The sequence below is a fragment of the Nyctereutes procyonoides genome, unplaced genomic scaffold (genome assembly GCF_905146905.1).
Source record: "Nyctereutes procyonoides isolate TBG_1078 unplaced genomic scaffold, NYPRO_anot_genome, whole genome shotgun sequence".
Lineage (NCBI taxonomy): Eukaryota > Metazoa > Chordata > Mammalia > Carnivora > Canidae > Nyctereutes > Nyctereutes procyonoides.
In genome coordinates, this window is record NW_026575122.1 from 33,875,230 (window position 1) to 33,896,428 (window position 21,199).

General features: G+C 40.8%; 1 long non-coding RNA gene across 1 annotated transcript; it reads left to right on the forward strand.

The window, feature by feature from the left end:
- Positions 1 to 536: 536 nt before the first annotated feature.
- LOC129516970 (uncharacterized) lies at positions 537 to 13,262 on the forward strand. The gene is made up of 4 exons (XR_008665911.1): positions 537 to 585; positions 6,737 to 6,858; positions 7,941 to 8,050; positions 12,926 to 13,262. It is a non-coding gene; the product is annotated as an uncharacterized LOC129516970 (long non-coding RNA).
- Positions 13,263 to 21,199: the final 7,937 nt, after the last annotated feature.

Sequence of the window (21,199 nt, forward strand, 5' to 3'; positions counted from 1 at the left end):
TATTCCAGAATTAGTGTCAGTCTTGGTATCATAGATTCAGATTCAGACAAGAAGCTCAGAAGAAAATCAGGCAATTCAGCAAGTGACTCTGTCATCCACAATGCCCCACAGGGAAGTGGGGGTGAGCAGGGGATGTAACATTTAGTGATCTGTGTGACTTATGTACTTATAAACTATATAAGATATAGGATCCAAGATAAACTGTGGAAAGCATGTATTTCCGAAGCAATTAGACCAAGGACATGACTTATCTAATGAGTGAGAGCAGTGGGTAACAGGTGAATAAGTGTCTCTTCTGCCCTTCCTCTCACTGGGGCCTGGTAGCCACAGGAATGAGGGCGGGATGGCTTTGAGTAAGTGCTAGGGAGCCATCAGGATGATTGAGGGAGGGTGGTGGTGGTGGCGGTGGTGGTGGTGGTGGTAGGGTGTGATGAGGGCAAACTACTGAGAAGAGGGGCAATCCTGTGGGTGGCAGTGACTTAGAGGCACAGGGACCTTCAGGGGACTGTTCATTAAGAGTCTTGAGGTTCAGAGGATAAGGGACGATGATGAGGTTACCCTCATCCAATGAACTTTCTGCCAGAGGTAAGTTCCTGAAATTCATTTGCAAGTTTTCTTTATTAGTACGTGTTAGAGAACTTGGTATTGACACTTGATTACTTTCTTAGAAATCTGTCATTATGAGAGGGATGAATGAGACCTATTCTAGAGAATGAGTAAAGCCGAATTCTCAGGACTGTGTTAGGAGTGCTGACTTAATCTCTGTGGTTACTCTCTTTGATTCTCGTATCTAATAATAGTAATAACACCAATAGCAATCACTAGGGCTTAGCGCTTTACATATATTACCATTCTCCCAACAATGCTGTTAGGTGGATATCATTTTTGAGATGAGGGACCTGCAACCCAGGAGGCTCAGGCTATGCCCACAGCTGCTTTGCTTCGTCATTGATGGAGCCAACGCTCAGAAGCCGGGCCTGTGTGATGTTGAAGGGTTTGCTCTCCTCACTCCCTCTTTCTGCTCAGACTACCACAGCAGGGAGCTAACAGGCTAGATCTACAGGCACAGCTTTAAGGCTTTGTCACAGTAAAATGGAGACTGTGGCCTTCCTAGGGATCCTGGCCAGCAATGGAGCAGTGTTTTTCTGACTCCGGGCTGGCAAATGATTCTGACTGAAGCAGAGGGAGGCGCCATCAGGGCCTGAATCATACTGCTGGCTGGCCTTGACTTCAGAGGCCAGCGTTCCTGTGATTGTTCTCTCGGGTTTTAATTTATGCTCCTGCCAAATTGCAGACCTGGTGTCTAAGCCAGATAGAAAGGTGCATATTGGGCAATTGGAGCGTATCAGGCAGCTGTAAAGAAGCCTGTTTGGTCAAGGGCCCCCAAGGGCATGTAGGCCAAGCTTTCTTCTTTTGCATGTTCTCTCTGGATGGGCACCTGGTAATCCAGGTCCTGTCAATCATACATGATATGATGTTCCTGAGAGGGGATGATGAGACTCTGCAGAGTTTAAGTGTTTCTAATTGGCATAACTTTAAAAAAAAAAAAGGATTACAATGGATTTTTTTTCATGGCTCAAAGGATAATCTTGGATTATGATCATGTGATAGATAGTTTTTGGGTAGTCACTACGTTTTAAGCATAGTTCTGGGTACTCAGGATAGATCATTGATTAAATAGATAAAAATGATTGCCCTTGTTGAATTTGTATTCTAACAGATAAATGCTACTCTTCGAGGGACTTGTTCTTAAAACCAATTCAGCTCATTTTCTGAGTATCAAAGAAGCGAAAAGTACTAGGCTTTAGAGGTAAACAAAAAGTTTGACGGTTTGCAGTCTTCTGCTAAGAATAAAACAAAGATGCTTAAAAGCCTAGTTTAAAGCAGAATAGGATAAATTCCTTAATATAGATATTAAGGAAGTGAGGTGGGGATTCAAAAGCAGAACACATTTTTTTTTTTTTGAGAGAGAGAGAGAGAGAGAGAGAGAGAGAGAGAGAGATGAAGGGAGGGGCAAAAAGAGAGGGAGAGAGAATCTTTTTTTTTTTTTTCAGGGAGAGAGAATCTCAAGCAAACTCTATACCCAGTGCAGGGCCCAATGCAGAGCTTGATCTCACGACCCTGAGATCATGACCTGAGCCAAAATCAAGACCTGGATGCTTGCCCAGCAGAACACATATTTTGATATCAGAATTAGACCTCATGGAGAGGACAGCATTTGAGTTGTCTTTTAAAGGACAGGTAAAATTTTGACTGGTAGGGATTCATGGGAAAATCATATCAGATGGAAAGATAAACATAGTAAAAACACGGATCTATTTGGGGAAGATCGAGAGGGCCAGTTTGGAAGGTGAAAGCTGGAAAAGTAGCTTGGGTGATATTGCAGAGGGCACATAAGTAGCTGAGTCTTGTTTTTGTAGAAAAAAGAGAAGTCATTTGAGGTTTATGGGTATAGAAAAGATATGATCAGAACATTTTCTTGCTGGAAGAGTCTTTGATCCTTTGAGCGGTTATGTACTAGGCACTTTAACTTATTTTATATACTCCTGAAATGAATGGCCATTTTATGGAGTAAATTGAGGATTCAAGGGTTTGGGGAAATCTTGCAAGATCGTATAATTAGAAAGAGATGAAATGGAGATTTAAATCCAAATGTATGTGGTTGTGAAATTGTTCTTCCCCAGTAATAGTGTTTGCAGTAGTCCAGGTGAGGAGAAACAAGAGGTTGAGCTACAGTGGAAACTGAATAAAAGGATGAAATGTTGAGGAGGATGAATGGGGATGATACACTGAGAATAGGTCTTAGAGAACCTTTCCATGGAATTTATGAATGGATAGAAGGGAAAGATAAAAAGAGGAAGGGGTCAATGATGATTTACCTCCTAGAACAGCGGCACCATTAATAGAAGCTGGGAAGTTGGGTGGAAGAACTGGTTTTGTTGAGGAATAGGATGAGTTTGGTTTTCAGCATGTTTGCTTTGTGGTATTGGAGAAACATCCAAATATCCGGCTAGAAGATTGCAATGAAGGTCTGAGCTCATGACCAATTAATTGGGAGCAATCTAGGTAGAAGTGATCATTCAATTGCCACTATCTCTGGGGGAAGAGATAATTGGACAAACTTAAAGGGCCAAACCAAGATAAGAAACTGGGTTTCAGAGTGAAAAAGAGCCAACAAAGGATTCAATTCTTAATTTTGAAAACAGGCCCCACAGTAAAGGAAATGGGTAAAAAGTAAACAAGTGTTTGAAACCTGATATCTAAGAGCCTTTAGAATGTGGATTCTTAAGCGCTCCACAGTGACTGCCATGTCTCTTATATGTTTGGATAATTTGTGTTGCTTGCATAAGTAACCTAGAATGGCTTCTTGGCATTACAGATGTATTGTCGTGAGTTCATGCCTCAGCCCCTCCTATCTATGAGGCTCAGGGTCTTCCTGGATGTGTACTAATGACTCAGATCTAGGCATTCTTATTTGGGAATGTTTGAGCAATATTTCCTTCAACCCTGCCTTTAGTGGTCTTTGTCCTGCAAGGGAATGTCCATATGGCTCTTTCCCCACCTCCATTCCCATCTTTTCCATTTACTCTCTGTAGGAGATCGTAATGATGATGGGGGTCTTGAATGGGAAGGTGCCTGGGATAAGCCACAGTCAAGACTTTTAACCTCATTGTGCCATGAAAGCTTGGCTCTGTTCTATGTCTTTCTTTTGGTAGAGAACTGGAAGACCAGTGCAATCCACTTTTGAAAGTTTATGGAGAAAGACAAATTCAAGCAAGTGATTCATAGATTACAAGTATTATGAAAAATCAGGAAATGAAGAAGTAAGACTCTAATAAATCCTTATAAGTGGTTAGTTAATTATCTCCTCACATGTGAAAAAATTTGTCTGTGAAGAGACATGGTGTCCTTCCTAAAGTGTCAACATTCTTGAATTTGTGAAGTGCTTCGTTCATGTTTCATTTGCTTGAAGTCTGTTTTTATCCCCCCCCCCCCACATTTTTATGTCCTTCCCTCAATTCACTTGTTCATGGGCTTTGTGTTTTTCACTGCTGAATTACCAGAGTCCAGAGTGGAGCCTGGCACACAGTAGGCATTCAATATATATTTGTTGAGTCCATCAGTCCATAAATCTACTTCTCTGTCTATTCATTCATTCACTCATTCTTTCATCAGGTATCGAGTATTTATTATGTACTAGATTTTGTGCCAGCTCTTGGGGATAAAAAGATGAATCAGAAGCTGTCCCTCTCCTAATGGAGCTCATGGCCTACTGGCATTACAGTGACAGAAACAGAGTTACAATTCCACTGGATAAGCTCAGTAATAGACCTTTGCACACTTGTCTCAGGCTGTAGTGTGGAGGATGGAGAGGAAGAGGGGCAGGGAGAGGTCAGAGGAGGCTTCCTTTTTCAGGAAGCCTCCCTTCCTGTACTTCAGAGATCTCCTGGTATTGATTTTTTTTTTTTGCTCTCTCTTATCTTAAACTTCTTCCTCTCTACTGTATCTTTCCCACCAACTTTTAAATTTGTTCAAGCCTCCACCATCTTAAGAAAAACAACTCTCCTCAGCCCAGCATCCCTCTAGGTATTTCTCTTGACTGCTTTTGTCCTATTCCTTCTCTCTTGAGTTTCATTCTCAAGTCCATGGAAATTTGCCTCTAATATTCACGCCTCCCCCAAATCTGCTCTCAATAAGGGCCACAAATGGCATCTTGGTTGCTAAAACCGATGAAGACTTTCTAGGACTTGTCCTACTTGTCTTCTTAGTTGCACTTGGCATGGCTGACCCCTCTTTTATGATCCTCCACCTCCTACTTGGCTTCTTTGACTTCCACTCTGTGGCTGCTTCTTCTGCATCCCTTACCACCCCCCCCACACACACACTCCGTTGCAGATTCTTCTCTATATCATCATACAGAGGTTGGTAAACATTGGAATTCCACAGGAACCTTTTCTAACTCTGTATTCTCCTCTGAGAAAATTCTACTCTTATGATTTGAATATTTTTATTCTGATGCTTCCCACATAATTTTCTCCAGCCAAGATCAATCTTCTGAGCAACTGACCTTCATCCCTACATTTATTCATCTACTTAACAAATATTTACTGGTGCCTACTATGTGCCAAACACTAAGAGAGAGAGAGAGAGAGAGAGAGAGAGAGAGAGAGAGAGAAAGAGATTGATTCAGCGGTAAATAAACAAAGGCCTTGATTTTCTGGTGCTTATATTCTACTTAAAAGACAATCACACACACACACACACACACACGCACGCACACACACACACACTTTCTGTCAAAAAGTACTGTGTAGAAAAAGTAAGCAGACCAAGGAGTACTGAAGTGTGGATGGGAGATTTTATTTTTTATTAAGGGTGGCCAGCAAGTCCCCCGTAATTAGATGATATTTATGTAGAGACCTGAATGAATGGAGGGCAGAGGTGAGCCATACAGATATCTGGGAGGAAGAGCTCAACTGACAGAGACAGGTCATTATTATCCTCCTCCATCATCCTGGACTAGACTGAATAAGAAATAACAGATGATGAAAATCTTCTACCTTGGGACCAGTGGTGGATAACTGAGGGAACAAGTGACTGGTGCCATTTCTATATTTTTTTCTTTCTTAACTTTCTACTCAACAAACCGGGCTTCTTTTCTTGCTTAATGTAGCTGAATCATACAGGTGGGCTAGGAAGAATTAAAATAGTCTCTGTAAATTACTGGCTATCCCAGAAGCCATTTGGCAACAATTATCTTCCCCCACAAAACCACTCCTCCACCCATATTCTCCCATGGAGACCAGATAGAGTGGTTAGGAGGCTGCTACATTCTTTCCCAGCTCTGCCTTAAAATATGAAATATGGTTTTTCATCTCAACTCCTAATACTACATTTTTAGTATTTTGGCCCCCATGATTTCTGTTCCCTGGTATTACTTCATGATGACGTTAGAGTACATGGCCAAAGGGATTTTTGCAGATGATATTAAGGTTGTTTATCAGTTTACCTTAAAATAAGGAGATTATCTGGGTTAGACTAATCTGATTGCCAGGACCTCTTTAAAAGCCGAGTCGCCTGTGGCTGGTTGCAGAAGTCAGAGAGAATGAAAGCGTTAGAGGGGTTCAACATGAAGGACACTCTCTGTTGCTGACTTAGAAGAAGGAGGGATTTTCAAGGGAAGAAACTGAGAATGACCTCTAAGAGATAAGAGAGGCCCCGTGCTGACAGCCAACAAGGAAACGCGGTCTTAGAACTGCAACTGCAAGGAAATGAATTCAGCCCACAGTCATGTGAACACCAAGGCAGATTATTCCTTAGAGTTTTTAGACAAGAACTCAATGCAACCCACACCTTAATTTCAGCCTTGTGGTAGCTGGAGAAGAGACCCCAACTGTGCCTTGCTGGACTTCTGAATGTATAATTGTGATCTAATAAATGAATGTTGCTTTAAGTAGTTAAGTTTGTGAAAATTGTTAGGTAGCAACAGAAACCCAACACAAAATTTGGTAAGTACTCTTGTACTACTCTCAGTTGTTAACGGAAGGTTTTAGCCATATCTTCTTTTGCCTTGGGAACAATTCTTTGTAAACTGAATTGTAATAAAGGAATAGCTAACACTAGAGCCTTCCAGAGTGCCAAACATGGTACCGAATGCTTGACATCTCGTTTAACGCCTATAACGCCTACAACCTCTTCATGTAAGAGGCACTGTTGACTCTCTCCATTTTTACAGATGATGAACAGAAGCTTAGAGAAGCTACGTAATCCATCCAAAGGCACTCAACTAGCAATTGGCAGAGTGAGAACTTGATCTCAGGCTGCCTTATTCCACCATATGAACCAACTTATCAAAAGGTATATCCACCCTATTTGTACTTCAACATTTAAATCCCATTTTCTCTGAGAAGGATTTATAATCTACATAGCTCTAGATTATAAACTCTAGGACTGGACAATGGGAAAACTTTTCAAGTATAATCTGTGCACTGTTTGTGTTCAAGATAGATTAGGGAATCTAAAATGATTATCTTGAGCACAAAACTAATTGATGCTCTTCCGCGTTTTGTTGTAATTAGACAAGAAGAAGGAAAAAGAAAAAGAAAATGAAAAGTAGTTGATGGGAAACGGCTAGAACTAATAATAAAAATGGGCTTGATGTGGGTTTAAAGGCATTTTGGTCACAGATGTATCCAATTTAGCAATCCCCTCTTCCATGTCCATTCAAGCATGGGCAGGTGTCCTTTCTGCATGTGGCTCGCAAAGCTTAAGGCTGTCTGCCTGTTGCCAAGAAAAAAAGCAATTAAATATTTTAATATTTCCTGCCTATAAACTGCTCCCTGTTTTATTACTTCAAATGCACTGGATTTAAAAAGAGGTGTGAAAGTCTCCTCAGCCATTAATAAAAGGCTGCAGCTGCTGGTGGAGAGTGATGCTACGCAGTTTTCAAAGGCACGATTTCAGTCTGAGCACCTCAGTCCACAGGCTGCTGATTTATGATGGTCCCGAAACTGATACAGAAGCACCAGGCAAACATTTTCAGTGCTTCCGGAATACATGTGGGCATAATACAGACGATGAGTTCTTTGCCATGGGGAAAACATAGAGGAATAAAGGGAAGAAATACGAAAGCAGCCGATCAGAAGTTACAGTGCAAAGTAGAGTCAGAAAAAAAAAAAAGCTAATCGCGAATCTTTTCCTAGAGTCAGTGGTGAATTTCATGTGGTTGGTTTGCAAGATTTCTATTCTTGGAAGGACAAAATAAACAGTAGGGATTTAGTGATTTACTTGGGTCTTTGAGGGCTTCAGATAAGAGACGTGCTCTAAAGTTAAAAGGTAGAAACCAAGATGTGGGTTTACATTTTCTTACAATCAACCACAAAAACCAAAGTGCTAGGTCTTCAGCTTTATTTTTCAAACTGTTCTCTTTTCCTTTTCAGGGATGGTATGTAACAGAAGTCAAAGCATGAGGGGTGTTGGAAGTTCAGTTCAACCCAGCAACCCCTTGTTGAGCGCTGCTACGTGCAAGTTCCTGCTTGGTGCTGGGAAGGTACAAAGAAAGCCAATGTCCTCATCTTTTGTCTTAGGTAGACGATTTGGTCTTCTGTATGGGCATGTTGAAATCTTTGTGAACATGCTGGAAAGATATTTCCTAAACTGCAGTCACTCCTATGCCACTTTTCCAATTCCTGCTGTGAACCACTTTTTATTTATTTATTTATTTAATTTATTCATTTATTTTAGCCCACAGGTTACTTAAATAAATTTAGCCTCACCTTAAGCAACAGTATCCAAAGTCACAGGTCTGGTGTGCTAGTTAAACCTTTCCAAAGACAGCTTCAAATACATAAGCTTCACAATATCCTATCTGAAACCACTGGGTTCATGAGCATTTAGAAATTTAGAACATTCTTGCATGTACTTATATCGTGTAACATCGCCATAGGGGTGTGGGTAGCATTGTATAATCAAACATTTCCACAACGAGGCATATGGATATTTGCACTAGGTGGAATGTGGAATAAATAGAGGTGTTAAATAACTTCATATCAATTCAGGTCAGTTGGAAAACCTTGGTTTTTATAGCTTTTTGGTTTTCATAACTGTAGATAAGGAATTATGGTAAGTACCATTGAATAAAGTCTGGGCTGCAGAAAAACCAAATCATCAGTAATGTTCAAGATGTGAATTTAACTTTTCTTTCAGATATGTTGCTGGGCTATACTTAAAAAAAATAACATTGTGGGCGGCCCGGGTGGCTCAGTGGTTTAGTGCCGCCTTCAGTCTAGGGCGTGATCCTGGAGACCTGGGATCGAGTCCCACGTCGGGCTCCCTGCATGGAGCCTGCTTCTCCCTCTGCCTGTGTCTCTGCCTCTCTCTCTCTCTCTGTGTCTCTCAGGAATAAATAAATAAAATTTTAAAAAAACATTGTTATTGAACTATAAATATAAATACATTGAGGAAGAACTTAACACTGATCTTAAGCACACAGCCCAATGACTTTCCATATATATATGAAATATTTGTATAAAATATATCTTATTACATAATTATATTATAAAATATATCTTATTATGTACATAATACATATTAATTCCCACATAACCATCACCCAGGTTGAATACAAGATACTTCTGGCACCCAGAAGCTCCTGTCCTTTCCTAGTCAGTACTCCTCCCTGCCCCTACACCATGAAAACCACTGTTTCGAGTTATTTGCATGGGTTCATATAAACAGGATCATACAGTATATACTCTTTGTCCTTGGTTTCTTCCACTTAACACAATGTCTGTGAGATTCCCCTGCGTTACTGTTTTATCAATAGTTTGTTCCTCTTCATTGATGTAGACTGTTCCGTGTTAACCTTTATGACTTCTTAGAAAGTATGTTATATGCAAATATTTTAAGTTACTACGTTTCTTGGGATTGGAGTGCTCTCCATCTCTTTCTCTTCAAAAGGCAATCACATATGGAAAACCTTTATCAGGAAATTTGAAAGCAGTTGGCATTTTTCGTGCTCACGAAGATGGCACCCCTTTCAGCTGACTTAGAAGACACAACTTGTGTTGTGATGCTGTATATAAATGGAGGTTGCATTCATTTCCCATTCTGCTTTCCCCACTTTTGATGAGTGGATGCGAACTCCTAGCTTCATCAAATAAAAAAAGAGACCAGGGGATTCTGAAGAATCATTTCGATTTAATTTTTGAATAGTGTAATACTTTAGAAAAGGAAATTAAAAGCCCATACTGTTATACAGCTAGACTATGATAAGACATGAAAGACTCCCTAAAATAAATTTTATACTAAATTTGGGATGGTGCTTTATGTTGAGGCCAGCTGTTTGTGAAATGGAGTGAGCAGGGATGCGTCAGGAGCAATCACAGGGAGTTTCTTTGCTTCTTTTTGCATTCTTTCACAGCCTGGCTTCATTGAAAACATTTGGGTTGGTGTGAATTACTGGAACAAGGAAAGCACTCGTTCTCAAAATACAAAAACACATTCCAGAAGTGAATAGAAAAGAATTGTCAGGCTTTTTGCCACTTTAGACTGATATGGAGAATTGAGAGCTGAATGACCCAAGACAAATTGGAATCTCATTTGCTTGGGTTCTCCTGGAGTTGCACTGTGTTCTTAATGCGACACCAAACACTGGCTGTGGAAATGCTCACAAGTCTTACAAAAAGTGTGTCAGAAGAGTTAAAAAAACACTTAGAGATCTTGCATACATATTTCATCCATGTTATCTGATGAGAGACAACACAGCAAAATAACTTGCAGATTTTCAGATCAGAGAGACTTGATTTAAAATCCCATCTCTGCCATTATTGACTCCCTACCCAATCTCCGTTAATTACATGAACACCTCTGATTCTCAATCTTGATTTTTTTATCTTTCTCTCTTTTTTTTTCACAAGCAGTATTGTTATAAGTGAGCCCTCTCAGAAAAGACCATGTCAATACATTATAAAGTAAGAGCTAAAGATAGTTAAAGAGGCTTTCATTTCATAATATAAGAAAGTCCAACACTTAGTAAACTGGCTGATACAGTGTAGTTCTACATCTTTATTCAGGTGCTCAGGATATGCTGTGAACCACGAACTTTTCTCTTGGAATCTTTTTTTGTTCAATACCAAGTTAGTGGGAATGATTTTCCCAAGAATCCAGCAAAATACTGACAGAATTTAGCCATGTGATTATGTTTCCTGGTCATTATTCTTTTGGTGGAGTATGGAGATAGTTCATAGAGAGTTAAATGTCTGAAAGGTTGAATATGTTTCCCCGCCCCAAAGGGAGAAAGGGGTGGGGGCAAAGAAATCCATGTGAGTATTCATTACATGTCATTGAAAGCTAATCTAGCCAAACCACTTGAAACCATCCACAAAGCTCACCAGCCAGTTAGGACAATGATGTTGAAAAATATTGCTATATTTAATGTATTTGATTAAACCTTGTTTTATAGACTGCCTGATGATTAGTGCAGGATTAGAACCAGGATTTATTTTTTCCCTCCAACAAATTCTTTTTTCTCTGCTCCCTTGCACAAAACTAAGAATATTTATCATAAGAAATATGTACCAAAGCTTCAAAAGACACCATTAGGTTGGAAACAAAATGAGTTTAATCTTGGTCTTTGTCAAGAATTGCTTGATTCAAAAAAAAAAAAAAAGAATTGCTTGATTCTATTGGCCAGAGTCTGGGAGAGGCAGGCAATAAAATGACAACCTGATTTTAAGGATAGTGCTTGGAAATGAAGGAGACACACCCTCTCCCCCTTCTCCACATATTTTCTATTTTTCCTGATACCTAAGGCAAAAATCATTTTTTTTCCTACACAGGAGATTAAAAATCCAGATTTTCATAAAAAATTCTGAGAAAGATTTAGCCAATTGTTTCCTGATGTGGGTAATCACGACTCCCTTACTTCTAAAATATTTGGTGACCAATCTTTATTCTGATTCTTAGTTCTCTACTGGCAAATCACTCTATGATCTCTACTGGCAAATCACTCTATGATCTCTACTGGCAAATCACTCTATTTATACATTCTATAAATATTTATTTTTAAAAATCAAAATATTTGGACACCATGCTTGGTGCTTCATATATAAAGATCAGTGTGGTCAAGTTGTACTCGAGTCCTCGACCGATGAATCTTCCTTTTTTGCATTTTGCTTCCTTGAAAGAGTTTACACCTTAGTCAAGAAACCACGTCAAAAAACTGGGATCAAGGTAAAGGGACCATGTCCTCGTGATCCAATTTCAAAACTACATGAATGACGTTTCTTTTAAAATGTCGAAATGGCAAGAGTTACTTTGTTTTTACCCAACAGTCTATTTCTCTTCCTTTTCAAGACCTATAGCATCATTGTTTTTGCCATTAAAGAACAAGTCAGGTTCCCGACTTTTCACGACCAAGTTAAGTAACTTAGAGCCTTGGTGCTAACAATGAAAGTAAGATTCCCTTTCACAGAAGGGTTGGCCCATTTGAAGTTGATGATTCTAGCCTGGCTGATCCAACAGGTTTTTGTTTCTTGAAGCTTTGAGCACTGTGAGTCAGAGGGAGAGGAAGAGAGAGAGGAGAGGGAGGACATGAGCTCACTACAGAGAGGCTGGTATTAGAGAAGGGAGGGATTGTGCTCTGGACCCAAACCAGAGAAAGGAGTGGCTGTTATTGCAGCGTGAAAATATGAGCGCTGTGGGGGAGTGGCTGAGCTGTTTGTGGAGTTGGCCTCGGGGCCTCAAGGCTCATCTTCCACAGGGAGCCCAGTCATTGGTTACCAGCCTAAAAAAATTAGCTGGTTTTGGAATCTTTTCGCTCCTTGCCTTCCTCCACCTGGAAACTGGACTTGAGAGGAGGGAGTCTCGCCTCTGCCCTTGACTCACCTACACTGCACTTCCTTTCATTTGAATGCTCTCCAAAGTGAGGTCACCCTGGTGAACTCATCGGGATCCAGGAGCCAGGAATGCAAGGAAGGGCTTCAGCGTGTGAAGGTCTGCCTATGGGGCCCACAGGGTAGCCACTGGGTGTCATGTTGCCCCTGTGATGGCACCAGAGGAGTGGATCCACATTTCTTCCTTCCACCTCTTGCTCTCAATTTCGGTTGGCCGGTGGCTCGGATTCTCCTAGAACGAATACACTTTTTGCCAGATTTGCTCATCAAATGAGAAATGGATGTGACTGAGATTTCACCTTTTTGTTCTACCCTTAATGGAGGGATTGTGTTAATCAGGGAGAGGGGCTGTGTTCCTTAAGGCCCTTTTCATCCTACAAGTGACAGAAATGCAACCTGAAAGAATTTAGGCCAAAGGGAATGGCAGAGGGCCTAGCTGGTCCCTGGGGTCACTGGAAACAGGGGTGCGGAGATTTTCAAGTCTCTCTTCTAGCTTTCATTTCTACTCCTTTCAAAATGTTTTTCTACAGATCTCCTCTCCAAGATCACTAGGATCTCAGACTCAACCAGAAGCCTGGACCCAGAGAAGGATCGTTTGTCTCTTTTCCGTATGTTCCAATTTGTAGAAGCTTCAGGAAATACCGGGGCAGGTGGCATGTACCTCTGACCTGCCGATGAATGGTCATGGTTCGTAGTTCTCACCTGCATCTGTGGTGTGGTGGGGGACCAGTGTTTCCCAAAAGAAGATGGAAATAGGAGTGGAAGTGAGGCTTCCCAAGAAAGGGAAGATAAAAGAATGTATCTTCATTACAGGACATAAAATGGATCATAGGGTATCAAAAGACAAATTGTAGTTGAGGCTGGGTCTGGAAAAACCATAAACTTACATAATTAAACTTTGAGTTGATGGTATGAATTTATGACTAGGTCTCTTCGGTTAAACTTTTAGCCTTTGTTGTGGGAGGGAATATATAGCACTGAATGTTCATGATGAAGTGGAAAACAAAAGAAAAAGATTTGTCTCCCTCACATTCATGCCCCATACCAGAGTCCCGAAGTAAAAATAATTTGGCTGATTTCTTTTGAAAGAAAATGCAGATCTCTGATGACTCAGTGTAAGCTTTGGGTTAAATCCAGAAGTATCTAATGCCCAGAAAAGGAGAATCTCTCAACTTCATGGTTCTGGATTCTCTGAAGATGGTTTACGCCTGGAGGCGTGAATCACTCAGGACTTTTATAAGACTTTACTGAAATTAATCACCTTGTGCGATGCCTAAAACTAAACCTACAAATGGGCAACATGATATTTCATTTTATTGTTTTATTCTAAATGTTTATTTGCCATCTATCTAATCTTTATATGTTTTAATGACTCTGTTTCGCCTAAAAATATTCCCTAATTAGCTCCACGAAGGAAAAAACGGTATTGCCACATCCAGGTCTTTTCTTTTTAAAGATTTGTTTATTTATTTGAGGGTGGGAGGGACAGAGGGAGAGAATCTCAAGCAGATTCCCTGCTGAGTGTGAAGCCCGATGTGGGGCTCCATCCCACCACCCTGAGATCATGACCTGAGCTGAAATCAAGAGTTGGGTGCTTAACTGGCTGAGCCACCCAGGTGCCCTCCGGGGTCCAGGTTTTTAAGTGGGAATAGAAGACTGGGTCAAAGTACAGGGGAAGATTATTTGAAACATTTAGTTGAAGATTGAAAATGCTCAGGTCCAAGAGTGAGAGCAATATTGAGGCCATTTGGGAAAGATTTCTGGGCTTGGATTAAAAAGTGGAATGCGGAGCATTCCAATGTTCTGAATGCACCAGTGAGCAGCAGTCCCAGGGAGCACTGCAAAACCCAGGCCGTATGCATTCACGCTTCTCCTAGAAGGTGCCCTGTATGTCCTTGGACCTTGCATCTGACCTCCATGGCCTTGATCATGGCTTCACGTGGGATTTGCAATTGGGAAGCATGTGGTCAACACGGAAGGGCAAATGAATCCCAATCCCATTTTCATACCACAAGGGAAATGGATCTGGTTGTTTGAATCTTCTAAAGTTCAGGGCAAAGTAAATAGTTGGCAAGCTGAGAGGTGTCCCACCCTATTAGGACCTGTGTGTTTAAAGAGGGAATATCCAGAAAAGTCATGCATGTCTGAGATGTAAATTGTCTCTTCAATAGGAGCTTAATTGGTCTATTTAACAGTTTATTTTGAATGTAGGCATCCGCTGATTTTTTTTTTCTGGTTCAAGCACCTTTAAAAATAACCAAAAGGGTTTTTAATGAAAACTGTTGATTAAAAAGAAGAAGAAAAAGTAAAAGATTTAGTTGAGAAGAACTAAATGTGCACTAAGAAAATAAACTTTTGGGGGGGCCTAGGTGATGCAGTTGGTTAAGGGTCCACCTTTTGGTTTTGGCTGGTGTTGTGATCTCAGGGTCGTGAGATTGAGCCCTACTTCGGGCTCCATGATCTGCATGGACTTTGCTTAAAGATTCTCTTTCCTTACCCCTCACTCCTCACCCCACCCCAGCTCTCTTTCTCTCTCTTCTCTCTCTCTCTGTAAAATAAACAAATAAATCTTTAAAAAGGGGAAAATAAACATTAATATTTTCCTATCAATTAAATTAGACATATAGGGGCGCCTGGGTGGCTCAGCAGTTGAGCGTCTGCCTTAGGCTCAGCGTGTGATCCCAAGGTCTCAGAATCGAGTCCCACATCGGGCTCCCTGCATGGAGCCTGCTTCTCCCTCTGCCTGTGTCTCTGCCTCTCTCTCTCTCTGTGCCTCTCATGAATGAATAAATAAAATCTTTAAAAAAAGTTAAACATGGACATATAGAGTAAATACAAAGAATTATAGGCAGGACTAAAGCACAGTCCAGGGGTAATCTCATCATTGCTCTTCCCTAGGACAGGGGTTAAATTATTAGCAGATTTGTCTAGAGGAGTGTCTCTTTTCTGTCCTGGGCATACTTTTCCTCTGATGACACTAGATCTAGACTGCTCAATTTACAGTAAATGTGCAGTATTTTGTAGCAAGTCCCTAGTCTATCTGTGCTCACTCAGGCTGTCAAGTGCAGCATCATTCTGTTCCACCTGCTAAGAACAAATTTTCCAGTGTCATGGCTTTTTGGATTCTGTTCTCAGTTGCAATCACGCAAATATATTCCAAAGAAAGTTGAATTCGTTAGCAATTCTACAAGAGCCTTCACACACTGACCCAGCTTACTCTTCCAACTTTCTGTGCAGTCTTCCCACTCCTGGGTTACCTACCTATCTGGCCCGAAGTTTCACGTATATTGCATTCCTGATCTTCTTAGCTTTGCTCTTTCTTGTCAGCCTTGTGAGCTCAAATACACGCCTCAAAGCTTAGTTTAATTCTTGCTTTCTCTCTGAAATCTCCCTGACGGCTCCCAACATCTGCCGGAGAGGTTACGTACAAGCCTTAGAACGCTGCACTGTTGTGTCATCGATGATGATGTAGTGGGTTTGAATTTTGGTTCAGAAACTTACTGTGTAAAAAGCACATCTATTCCTCTCTCCCACTTCTCCTTTCTTCCCTCCTTGCTCTCTTTGTTTTCTCTCCTTTTTCTTCGTTTTCCTTTCCTTCCTTCCTCCCTCCCTACCTCCCTCCTTCCATCCCTCTTTCTGAAAGTTAATGTAAATGACACTCTCTTGGCTTGTATATTCAATGCCTACCCAATACCTCTATTGGGATATTTAATAGAAAACTGAAACTCAGTATGTAAAGAAAAGAATGTTCAGATCTCTCCAACTCTTCCTCCCAATCTGTTCTATCCTCAGTCCTTTCCAGATAACAATTGATGGCAATTCCATCCTTCCAGTTGCTCCAGTAGAAAACTCTGGAGAAATTTTTTACTACTCTTAGTCTCACACTCCACATCCAGTCTGCAGGAAATAATGTTGGCTTTACCTTCAAAATATATCCAGAATCTAACCATTTCATATCACCTCTTTTCTTACCTCTTATGGTGGTTCCTGCTACCACCATATTCTCTTGACTAGAACACAATAGCCTTTAAAACATTGTCTTTATTCTTTATTCCATAGCCTTTTGAAACCTCTAGCATACTATATAACTTACTGTTTTATTGTATAATTGTTTATGGCTAGCTCCTCAATTTAGACTGTAAGCTCCAGAGGGCTAGGTATTCATCTTTTTGTCCCTGCTGAATCTCTAACCCCTGGAATATAATAAATATTTGTAAGGAAATTAATCAATTTGATTCTTTTTTTTTAATCAATTTGATTCTTAATGGATTGTGCATGTCTCTCATGGCTCTCGCTTCCCCACTCCAGGCCTGGGGAAGGATTGCAAGTGTTTATGCAATGGCAATACATTGGTGAACAGTTCTCGTTTGTCATCAACCCAGTCTAGACCTTTTGAGGGTCCCGGTTGGCATGGTTTCTTCATGACTCTGCAGCTCTTGTTTCACTTTTCACACATGGGAATCATGATGTGAGAGCCCCTTGCTGAGGGCCCAGCCTCCCTATGCAACCCCCCTCAACCCTGAGCTCCAGCTTCTTCCTGGGGAAGCACACCGAGGGGTCCAGGGGTCTCACTATCACTCCCCAGTTGACATCTGCCTCTACCCAATGTAAAGCAACCTATGTGCTCTTCTTTCTCTGCCCTCAAGGACACTCCTCTCTCTCAGAAGTCCTCATCTTCACCGCAATGAACTCAGGTTTTTCCAAAAAAACAAGAGGTAGTTTTGTCTTTAAGCAGCTTCTGTCTTCTCCGAAGAAACCTTTGGAAATGAAAATCGTTGAGACCCTAAGTGTCTCTGAAACAGGCCAGGAGGGACCTTATTTACCCACTCTTCATATGCAGGGCTAGGGTTTTAATTTTACTGTTCTTTGCCAATTATTGGGTATCAGCGCTACAACAATCCTTATGTGCCTGGAGTAAATCCTACTTTATCATGATGGATTATGCTTTTCATACATATTTGAATTTTATTTAAGAGTTTGCCTCTGTGTTATTACTCTTTGTCATTTACTGTGTCAGTGGCAATAGAAATTTGTGAGTGTGAGAGGGTGTGTGTACGGTTCGTGTGTTTTTAGTGCCCAGATTATGTGAGCTTTGTAAAGTAAATGAGGAGGATTTGTGTCTTTCTATATATCCTGACATTGTTTATATTGTGCGGTTACTATCTGTTTTTTAAAAGAACGCAACCATACAATAGGTTAACTCCAGAGATTTTTTTTTCTAGAATTAGTTTTTAAAACATTTTTTTTCTCAATATATTTCAGCTCTATTAAGTCTCTTTAGGCTTATTTGTAAGTTTCACATTACCATTTGTTTGAAGTTGTGTATTTTATTGATGATCTACAATTTAAAACATTGAGTGGCACATAGAATTAGTTCTAGGGAATGATCTCCTTTGGAGTCTTCCAGATTATGTTTCTTTCTCCTATTTCTGCTCTAATTTATAGACTTAAATTTGGTTTTCTTTATTCATCCTGGTAGAGAGAAGTCTCTTTTTATCTGAGTTTGTGACCAGATCGGATTTGTAGATTGTCTTTGCCTTTCCTCCCTGACACTTGTGATGCTAGATGAATTCTCTCCTCAGATCAAAATTGGAGAATAATTTGATTATACTGGGTAATTGATGGACAAGTCTTCTTGTCCACCACTCGCAATCGATCAGATGCTCATCTAGGCAGCTCCATGTACAGAAAAGGGATCTGGTCTACTTCTACTTCTGCTTCTCCTAATTTTTGAACAAGCTTTCCTGAAAAATACCTTCCTGTTTTCTGAAAAATATTTGTTATGTAGGATATTAAGTGTTAATGTTATGTGAATAAATTTTTAAGCTAGGTAGAAGAATTTAGGACACGACGCATAAAAATTTAATCATGATTATTTCCTGCAGGATGCCTCAAAATGGTCATAGGAGCTGTGAACATCCAAGGAAGAATTATGCATCTTTTCCTCAAACTCTGTTCACAAAACCTTCTGGAAAGCCATTTCATGGTGCAGCTCTTCTGTGAAACTTATTTAGGGAACTCCTTTGTAATTAGAGCAGTGTGTTTGGAAATTGGCAATGCCAGGAAAAAATGGCTAGAATGTTTTCTAGAGCTATTCATTTTAAGAGTGTTCACCTATTTTTTTTCTCTTGGAATTAGTCTCCAAATGGTTGTAGAATGGTGCTGGGTGAAGAGCTAATTTTTGCTGCCTCGGCTGCCATTCAGTAGAGGGACTACAGTCTACAGATCTCTGAGAGCGAATAGCTGAGAGGAAGAACAGAGGATTGCTAGGAACTCCTATTTTTTCTTCATATTTTTTGGCTGGCTGAGATATTCCCTTTCAACCAATAAAGCATTGATAGGCTTCTGAATTTCTTAAAATTCAGCCCCACTGTTAGACTTATTAGGGATCCCCAGTAGATTCTTGCAATAGGCTACAAATTTTGTTTTTGGAGATGTAATTTCTTTTGCCTTTGGCCATTTTCTGTATCATTCTAAGTATTTTAGAGGGCAGTTGGGCTAGGTTGAAAAATCCATCTAAATCCATTTTCTTTATAAATACTCCTTCAAGTCCTGCGAATTAGTGATTATTATCTGTAGCGTTTGACTTCAGGAACCTGAAGGCTCAGAAAGGGAGGATAAACAATAGAGAGCTAAACTTCCTGCCACCTCTGATGTAATCCCTGCAATTTGCACACATCCTGCTAAGGAGGCTTTCTCATCTCTCTCACTGTAGTTTTTTTTTGTCCTTCTTTTTTTTTAAAGATTTTATTTATTTATTCATGAGAGACACTGAGAGAGAGGCAGAGACACAGGCAGAAGGAGAAGCAGGCTCCCTGCGGGGAACCAAATGCAGGACTTGATCCCGGGACCCTGGGATCACGACCTGAGCCAATGGCTCAACCACCGAACTACCCAGGTGCCCCTGTTTTGTCCTTCTTAATAACTCCCTAGACAGCACCCTTAAAAAAGGTAACTCTGCTGCAAACAGGCCATTTTTTGGCAGTTCCTTGTTGAACTATCTTCTGCTGTCAGCATCTGTTAGAATAAATGTCATAAGCTGCCCATTGCCTGAGAAGTGTCAACAAATCATCACCAGTCACCTTCAGCCACCTTGCTTGGGCCTTGTAGTGAACCTAAGAAAATGGAGAGAAAACCCCCAAGAATTTTGGATCAGTGCTACTCACGGTGCGGCCTTCAGACTGCCACTGGAGTGGACTATTTGTCATCTGTTTGCAGCAAAACAAGTATGGAAATTGGGAGCAAGCATTCAGAAATTTTACAGCAATTTGGCATTGCCCTGCCTTCCAAGTGTATGGTCAGTGAACCCTGTCGTGCTTGCTTTCCACTGTACAGGGACTCTTTCCCAATCTCTGTACCTTTCACAGGAATGACTCACCATCCAAATCCAAAATGTTCAGTCTGCAAAAGACCCATGGTGACAGAGAGGCAGGGCTTTCTTTTCCCAGTTGCTCCCCTAAGACAGCTTTCTAATGACAGTGACAGATTACATGTCCTCTCTAGCTCACGTAGAGTTCAGGTGGTGTAAAAGCAAGTTGAACATGAATGAAAGCCTCTCACTCAGTGCCATAGAAATGCCAAATATATCTCTAGGTTGCAGTTAAATCAGGAGACCCGGCTGTTTAACTGTGGCCCAACACGATGTGGCGTAAGCCAGGTCCAGGAGATGGGATCCGTTCTTTAGCGCCATCTGCTACAATTTCACACTTAGGAGACTGTTAAAATGATTTTTTTTTCTAAAATTAAGGGATTTATTTATTTTTTTAAAATTCCCCAGTTGAACATCTCTTATGTGACACCTGTGTGCACTGCGCTCCAAAGAGTTAATTGATGCATCCAATGAATTCACCTTAAGGAGAAGGCTTATACTGTGTGCATGTGTGTGTTCACGTGCGCGTGCAAGCACTTGCCATGTGTATTAGATCAAGCAATTCCAAAGAATACTGGCTGCAGTCCCAGGCTTTTGCTAAATTAAAGTGCTGAATTGGTGCAGGGCAAGCTGTACCATTCTTAAGAGACTCAGGTATGAAATAGAATCTGTTCCCAAGCCCTTAAGACAATGTGAACTGAAGAGTCTTTTCTTCCCCTTCACATATCAAAATCTTTTGGATTTTGACCCGAACCACTGTTTACAATGTCCAAAATTGTTTCCTTTCTTAGCCCATGTGCCACCACCAATTCTTAGCAGCTCATTTATGTATTCATTGAAGAAACGTTTCTGGGGCTCCTATTGTGTGTCAAGTATTGTGCTAGATGTGGGCCCTTATCTTTATAGGGGAAACCCACAATAAAGTCAGCAACTAGAGCAGATTGAACATTGTGATACATACTTTCATAGATGCGCAAACAGGATATATGGGAGCACAGAGGGTGACACCTTGTAATCAGAAGAAAGGAAATTAAAAACACACTTTGCAGTGTAGGTGACATTTGGGCTACAGTTTGAGGAGCAAGAAAGAGCTAATGAAGAATACGTTCCTCTCAGGCATGCCCTTACTCCTGTGTGTCTGTGGCGGGGGGGTGGGGGAAGCATCCTCCGTGGAGGGTGACAGCATCCTGGAAGGACAGAAGCCTGGGTGAGGATGACACCCCAAAGTGGTTGCATGTAAGACCTCTCATACCTCCCTAGATCCTAAGTGTCACCCCAAAAAGGGACTCGTGCAATTCGGCAATATACACCCAGAGCTTGGCACATCATAGGAGCTTCAAATAAATATTTGTGGAACAAATAGCACAGTCTGGAGTACTAAGTTAGTAGGTTTGGAATTGTTTGCCAAAAAATGTAGGAGAGCAAGGTATTAGCA